The following is an 8,241-nucleotide window of genomic DNA, read 5'->3' as shown; positions in this document are numbered from 1 at the left end:
AGAAAGAAAACAGCTGTCATGACATACTAGCTAAATAATAAAATTTTACTTTTATTTTTTTTTATCGTAAAAAAATGTATTATTGTTACTGAATTCTTAAAAGCAGCAAAATAAAAATATATAAAAAGTAAATAATAAAAATATATAAAAAGTAAATAGTGCAATAAAAAATAAAGTATATTAAAACTGTTGTGTGTGCAGAGCCAGAAAAGGGCTCTATACTGCCCTGTGCCGGTCCCGCCTCCTAAACCTGTGACATCATGACATCACACCTTGGGGAGCTGGGGCACCAACTCTGGAAAGCACTGCCCGATGCACCCTAAGAACGTTCCTGGCAGCTCCACAGCCTCCAGAGTTCCTATCCAGAACATTATTTTGGACACTTCGGGCGGCTCTGCAGCAAGCCACATACAGGTGACATGGGGCAGGAACGGTGCTGCCCCCAGGGCTCTATGCCATCTGTGATGGCAATGCTGTCACACCTTTAGTTACGACCCCATTTACTTTCACTCCAACAGTCCACAGTTGCTGAGATACAGACATCATTTTGTCAATATAATCACTCATACTGCTGCATTCACATAACTTGGTATTGTATAATACATGTCTTGAGTTAATTTTTCTCATGAGACCTCCATTTTGGTGCGTTGCCTGCAGTGCTGTCCACATGTCATTTGCTGACTCCTTCCAATTTATAATAGAGTAAACGTGTTGCTCTAAAATGAAGCCTATTGCTCTAATGAACCCATGGCTCTCTATATCGTCTGGGCTTGGATCTGCACCTGGGTCAACTGTGACCTTCCACAACCCTTCACGCTTTAATTGCATTAACTAGGGATGAGTGAGTTCGGTTCCATGAGAACCAAACCCACCCGAACTTTGGGGATCCGAGGCAGATCCGAGTCGGCTCTGGTTTACCTGCCTGACTCAGATCTGAAAATGATGCAAAACATCATCATTCTTGCGGGTTTTGGATTCTATAAAGGTCCCGCGTTCGCCGCCATTTTTCATTCCAGCTCTGGAGAGTGAAGAGGGAGGGAGTTGGGACCTGTGCTCTGCTGTTGCTGATGCTGTGCATAGGGGCTGGCTACTGTTGTCACTCAGGGGCTGGCTGCTTAATGTCCATATAGGGGCTGGCTGTTGTCCTGTCCATAAGGGCTGGCTGGCTGTTGTCTATAGAGGGGCTGGCTGGCTGTTGTCCTGTCCATAAGGGCTGGCTGTTGTCTATAGAGGGGCTGGCTGACTGTTGTCCTGCCCATAAGGGATGGCTGGCTGTTGTCCTGTCCATAAGGGCTGGCTGGCTGTTGTCTATAGAGGGGCTGGCTTACTGTTGTTCTGCCCATAGGGGCTGGCTGGTTGGCTGTTGTCCTGTCCATAGGGGCTGGCTGTTGTCCTGTCCATAGGGGCTGCTGGCTGTTGTCCATAGAGGCTGGCTGTTCTGCTGTGTTGTCCACGGGGTACTCTGTCATTCAGGGGTGCTCTTCCCCCACCCACAGTGTGAAAAAAATAAATAAAATGGGCTGCTGCCTCTTTCAGGGGTTCACCCCTAGTGTGAAAAAAAATAAACTTTTTTGTGTGCATGTTAGCCACACCTGTCATCAGCATAGGTGTGCAGGGGTGCTGTGCTGCTGCCTGTCAAGGGGCTGCTGCCTATTTCAGGGGTTCACCCCCAGTGTGAAAAAACAAACAAATTTTTGGTGTGTGTGTGTTAGCCTGCCACACCACGAGTGAAAAAATAAAAACATTTTTTTGTGTTTACACCACCAGTGTGAAAATATAAACTATTTTTTGGTGTGTGCGTGTTAGCCACACTTATCATCAGTGTAGGTGCGCAGGGGTGCTGTGCTGCTGCCTGTCAAGGAGCTGCTGCCTCTTTCAGGGGTTCACCCCCAGTGTGAAAAAAACACAATTTTTTGGTGTGTACGTGTTAGCCTGCCACACCACCAGTGAAAAAATAAAAAATATTTTTTGGTGTGTGCTAGCCACAACTGAGCTGCACTATAATTGCTTGGGGACACTGCTGTAAGACCGCAGTGAGTATGGAGGACAGTCACATGACCGGGGATCCACAATCCAGTCTTGTAGCTGTCAGCAGCAGTCATGTTGATGATGCAAGGCCGTCAACGTCATCTATGAAGGCCAATGTACCAGGGCTTAAGTCAGGCCATATAAAAAAATCAACTTTTACCCTGATAAAGAAAAAAAAAGCTAAAACTAAGTTAGCTTTAGAGAAACAAAAAATTGGCAATATGCCATTCACTACACGAAGTGGCAAGGAAAGGATAAGGCATTGGTCTGTATTTATGACTGATGGTTCTAATGATAATTTAAGACCCTTTGCTTGTAGAAGAGGTACAAAAAAAATTAAAATTGTTAAGACGAGTAAGACACAAATCCCCGAGGAGAGTCCAAGTGCGTCCGAGGTTGCCATGTGTGAACCTGACCTTTCTAATACTGTACTTGAAGAGGATCCTCCTTCCACCATTTGTGTGCCTTCTGATGTAGAAATCAAGGATACTTCTGTAGAATTGTACAAGGAGGATGAGGAGGATATTTATCTAGTTGGCGATAACAACAAGGATGATGAGGATGTTGATGATGATGAGGATGTTGATGCCAAGGATGTTTGTGCAAAAACTGTAAATCACAATCAGGTAACAGTTGTTGCCCATGGTGGGAAAAATCCCATAGTTGGCATGCCTGGGCAAAGGACCAAAAAAATCCAAATCTCATGTGTGGAATCATTTCCACATAAATCCGGACAACTTTTGCCAAGCCATTTGTGACCATTGCCAAGTAACAGTGAGTAGAGATAAGGACCTTAACCATCTTGGAACCTCCTCCTTGTTACGTCACTTGCAGCGCATTCATCAAATTGGAAAGGGTATTTCAAATTCTAAGACTTTGGGGACAAAAAAACGATCAACAATCAGTCCAGTGTCACCTAGCTGCTCCCTTCTATCTGGATCCAAGCGCCTGCAATCTCCACCACCAACACCTGCATCATCATCAACATACTCAATCGTGATCGGAAGTAGTCCTGCATCCAATTTCATAAGCATGACTGACTCCTCTCATATCCGTGATTCCTCAGAAGGATCCTTGAGTGCTACCGTCTGTTGCTGCTGCTGGGGGTGGATCTTCATCCCAGAAAGGGACCAAGAAGACTACTACTAGTAGTAATTAAAAAAACAATTGACTATTAAACAGTCCTTTGATAGAGGAAGTAAGTATAACAGCTGTCACCCACTTTCACAGCGGATCACTGACGCCATGACGGCTGTGCTAGTATTAGATGGTGAAATAATAAAAAATGAGGATGATAGTGTGGAGGAAGTGCAAAAGGAGAATGAGGGGTGCCTGATCCTCATTAGCGTCAGGTAGCACATACCTTTGGTATGACATTTGCAGGAGCATGACTTTATGTCACACCCATTTTTAGTCACGCTGGGGGCGAGCACAGCACATTGAAAATACACAATTTACATAATCTTCCCAGTATAATTGTTTCACTGTTTAAGTGAAAGATAAAGCCAGAGCAATATAGAAAACATTGAAAAAGCCATGTTCACATAAAATACACAGAAGCAAGCCAGAGCCACATAAAATAGGTTTTAAAAATACACATCCACATAAAATACATTTTGAAATCCAGAACCAAATAAAATACATTTAAAAAGCAAGATTCACATAATACACACTTCAGCTCCTCCATGTGTCACTCCAGCCCGCTCCCTTGCCATTCCAGCCACATTTTGTGTCATTGTGCCCCTTCTGCAATGCACCCTGTAGTTGTGCCCCCTAAAGTAGTTCCCCCAGTACTAGGTCCCCCTCCCTGCCCATACCCCTGTGAAGAAACGTAGCTGTCTTCATGCTGGCACCGCTCCACAACGGCAGGGCTACCAAGTCCAGCAGTCACTGCTGCTGCCTGCTGGATCTAACTGGATCTAGCAGGCGCCGGTTCCTCACATCGCAGGTGACGTTATGACATCACCCGAGCACTGCATCACTGGGAACGCTGGCCTCTGAAGCAGTGGTCGAAGTGGGGCGGTATACGGCGGTATGACATGCCGCCACTTCCCGGCCCCACTTAATTTTAACCACAGAAGAGAATGCACCAGCGCTGGTATGCAGTATGGCATCCCAGCGCTGGAGCAGCGGCGGCAATGTGTAGAGATGTGTCCCGCAGGGGACACATCTCGATCAGCGGCTGGCATGTGGCCGGGTCAAAGCAGCCCGGCTGCATTGTAAGCAGCGCACTGTGGCTGCCAGCCAATTGCAGGGCTTGCGGCCACCGGCCAATCATGGGGCTCGCGGCCACCAGCCAATCACTGTGCTCGCAAACGCCAGCCAATCACGGGGCTCGCGGCCGCCAGCCAATGAGAAGCTGCCAAGTGGGAGCTTCTCATTGGCTCGCACTACTGCAGCAGCAACGAAGACCCGGTGCTCCTGGCAGCTCCGTTCGAGTTGCGCAGGGCCGCAGGTAAGAGGGAAGTAGAGAGAGGGGAGGATGTGAGAGAGTAATTAGAGAGAGGGGCAGACAGAGGGAGGCAGGCAGTTAGTATTGTAGGGAGTGAGGGAAGAGAGGGATTCAGTTTGAAGGGCAGGGTGTGAGAGAGGGGAGCAGGCAGGGAGAATTGTGGGGGTGGGGTGAGAAACGTACAATGGGGTGATATGGAAGCATGGGCCCAGGGGGGGGAAATTCAGTCTCCATACCCCTACCTCTAAATTCCCACTTCAAGCACTGCTCTGAAGCAATCAGAGACATCTTTAGCTTCTTATCGCTTCAGAAGCCAGTGTTCAGAACTTCATAGTTTCAGTGGGGGTCTGCCGGGCCGCGAGCCGCATTGCAAAAACAAAAGAGCCGCGGGTTGGCCACCCTTGTGCTAAAGCATCATTGGCACCATGACTCCTCCCAGCATCAGTGAGGAGAGATGCAACGCCGGGCTCAGGATGTGAGTAGTGTGGGACACACACATGCATAGCTAGGCTTATGGGGGCCATGTGGAACTTTTGCTTTGGGGCCCCCATAGCTCTTGAGACACCCCAGATGACAGCTCATCTTGTCATAGGGGTACATTTACTAAACGTTGGATTTGTTGTCTCACATCAGCTTAATGACATTGCACAGGTGCTTGTAAAGGGCGGGATTTATACTGAACCACAGAAAAAAAGGGAGATTCCTTCCAGGTGATGGAAAAAGTATCTATGTGATGCCTTGGGGATGGTCCTTGGCTGGAGTTTTTTTGGGTACCCTGCTCCACGGATGTGAACCCCTTAATGTTAGGGATGCCAGTATAGAGGAGCCTTGACGTTGGCCTGGCACTTATTCATATATTTGCAAATGTATGTAACTAATACCTCTGAATTTCTATTATCATGTAGGATTCAAGTATTTTTGTTGATATTGCTGCAGTGTGCTGGAGGGAATCTCCCTTTTTTTCTGTGGTTCAGTATAAACCCCGCCCTTTACAAGCACCTGTGCAATGTCTTAAGCTGATGTGAGCGACCACCATATTTTTTGTTTGCAGTTTTGAGAGGCATGAAGGGAGCCAGCATTGGGAGGATGTGCTGGTCCGTATAGTGCCATGTGGAGGTTTCTGGGGTACCTCCTAGGTGAGTCAGCTCTCTGCTTATACATGTGCTGTTATTATGCAGTACATTAATTGTATGACCCAGAGTAGGTGCTACTATTAGGTAGCAATAATTATTTTGGGGTGAGCATTTGGGAGTGGGGCCCCCGGAGTTGCTCTGGCTGGGCCTTTTTCAGGGCATCACCACTTAATTCACATAAATACTTTTTCCATCACCTTTCTATTTGTTTGTTTATTATTTATGTCATTTTAATTTCTTCCTTATTTTATTAACACTTATTGATTATTTTTACACATCTATACTTTACACTTCACTATCACCTTTTTCCCCTTTTTGTGTGATGCCCTGGGGTCGGGGATGGTCCTTGGCTGGAGTTTTTTTGGGTACCCTGCTCCTCAGATGTGAACCCCTTAGTGTTAGGGACGCCAGTATAGAGTAGCCTTGACGTTGGCCTGGCGCATTTTCAAATATTTGCAAATGTATGAAACTAATACCTCTATTATCATGTAGGATTCAAGTATTTTTGTTGATATTGCTGCAGTGTGCTGGAGGGAATCTCCCCTTCATTGATGGAAGTTTAGTCTCTACAGTAACCGTATTTATTATGCATCTGTTTTGACTGTCATTTAAAATCCAGTACCCATTGGATTTGAAGCCCCTTCCCTGATGTATGGCTGCCACAAATCTGATAAGAATCTGCTGCCAATCAGCAGCGTATTTAAAGCACTGCACAGATCAGTATATGTGAAGGCTTTGCTGTGTTAAGATTGTTTAAACTTGACTTATTAAAAAAACAACGGGTTGGGTTACCCCAAAATGAAACCAGTTCTGGGCCTCTGAACCTAGGCTAGGATTGAACAACAGGTGGGGGCAAACACCCCCTATTTTTGTTTTATTTTTCAATAACCAGCACTAGGGTGAACCAGCTGGGGCTGATGACACTATAGCATTGTTGAAGCCAGGAAAGTGTGACTGCGCAGTCTCCATATTGGCTCTTTAAGGGGCCTATTCATCATCACTTAATTTCTAGAAAAGCAGTTGTATAAATTAAGTTATCGTGACATTCATCAAAAGCAGGAGATATTACATATATCTCTTACTTATCTTCCTCTCATGGATTGGCCTGCTGTCCCCATACATTAGTATGGGGACAGAATTCATCAAGCTCCAAAAATACAATATATTCAGATCTTGATTGCGGGAGCATTCACCATCTTCAGATGGCGAGTGCTCACGCTACCTGCTCCTCCAGTATGGGAAGGAGTCCTGGGATGCAAAAAAATAGCCTCCGTCTGAGGACGTCGGGGCTCTTGTGTGCATGTGTGACCTGTAGGTCATGCATGCACACTTGTTACACTGCTCCGAAAGGAGCAGTGAAGCTGGTCGAGGAGAGAGCTGATTTTCAGATCAGCTGTATCCGCGCCGGAGCAATAATGAATAGTTCCGGCATCCGCGGCGAGATAGAATGTTAGTTATCGGGGAGCTTCATTCCCTAACCAAGATAGCCGCAGTCTGCACATCAGCACATGCGCTGCGCCATCTTGTCACTGTGTTAGAGCGCCACACTGGAACACGGAGGTGATGTATTTAGATCAATGAGACCCTACAATATACTGCATCCACAGCGTTGTTCATCTCCTGCATCGTGGACCACTTCCGTCATACAGTCACTGACTCCGCTCAAGCTCCGCTCCATGCTGAGAGTCTATTACATGCATAACTGTGAATACAGCTGTACATTCATGTTACTGCTAAATAAACCACTCCACTAGTTAAGTTCTGGGCAGTTCAGTGAATTCAGGGTGTCTGCTGGTGTGTACATTTACTTTGCTATACCATCTAGAAGAACAGTACACACATATTCCCATTAGCACTATAGCAGCACATTAGCAGGTGACACCAATACAGCTTGAGGGAGGAGCGGATTGGGATGGAAAACCAGCCTGCGTAATTTCTGGAAGTAGGCCTAATGAGGGTGGGTCTGTTGAGGGGGTGGGGTCTGTGGAAGAGGGCAGAATACTCTTTTGGGACCCCCCCCATCCCTCCACACTAGGTACAGGGTATTACCGGTGACTGTTTAGCCGCCGGTTGAAATCCCGACAGGGAGAGACCTTCAGGCTGAAATCCCTACAGGCTGAGGTAAGTACTCTAACCCCCCCTCTCTCCCACCTTTAGGGGTGCCTAACCCTAACCTCCCCTCCTAGTGCCTAACCCTAACCTCCCCCCGTAAGGGCCTAAACCTAACCCCCCCTCCCCACTCCCTAAACCTAACCCTCCTGGAGGGGTGCCTAACCCTAACCTCCCCATGGGGGGGCCTAACTCTAACCTCCCCCCGGGGGTGCCTAACCCCCCATTCTCCTAGCCTCACCCTAACCCTCCCCTGGGGGTGCCTAACCCTAAGTCCCCCCGGGGTGCCCTAAACCTAACCCTCCCCTCGCGCGGCTAAGAGAACGGACGCCCGTACTTACCTCGATTGGGCCTGCGGCATTCTGTATTCTGGCATCGGCATTATGACAATCGTCTGTATCTTGACGCCTGTCATAACTCCTTAGCCGACGTCGGGATTGTGACCGGTGGCCTTGCAGCCACCGGTCATATAACTACATCCCCTAGGTACAGGCCAGTCAGCTTGAAAGCCTTTTCTTG

The sequence above is a fragment of the Taudactylus pleione genome, unplaced genomic scaffold (assembly GCF_031769625.1).
Source record: "Taudactylus pleione unplaced genomic scaffold, aTauple2 ptg000218l, whole genome shotgun sequence".
Taxonomy (NCBI): domain Eukaryota; kingdom Metazoa; phylum Chordata; class Amphibia; order Anura; family Myobatrachidae; genus Taudactylus; species Taudactylus pleione.
This window is presented reverse-complemented; position numbering follows the sequence as displayed.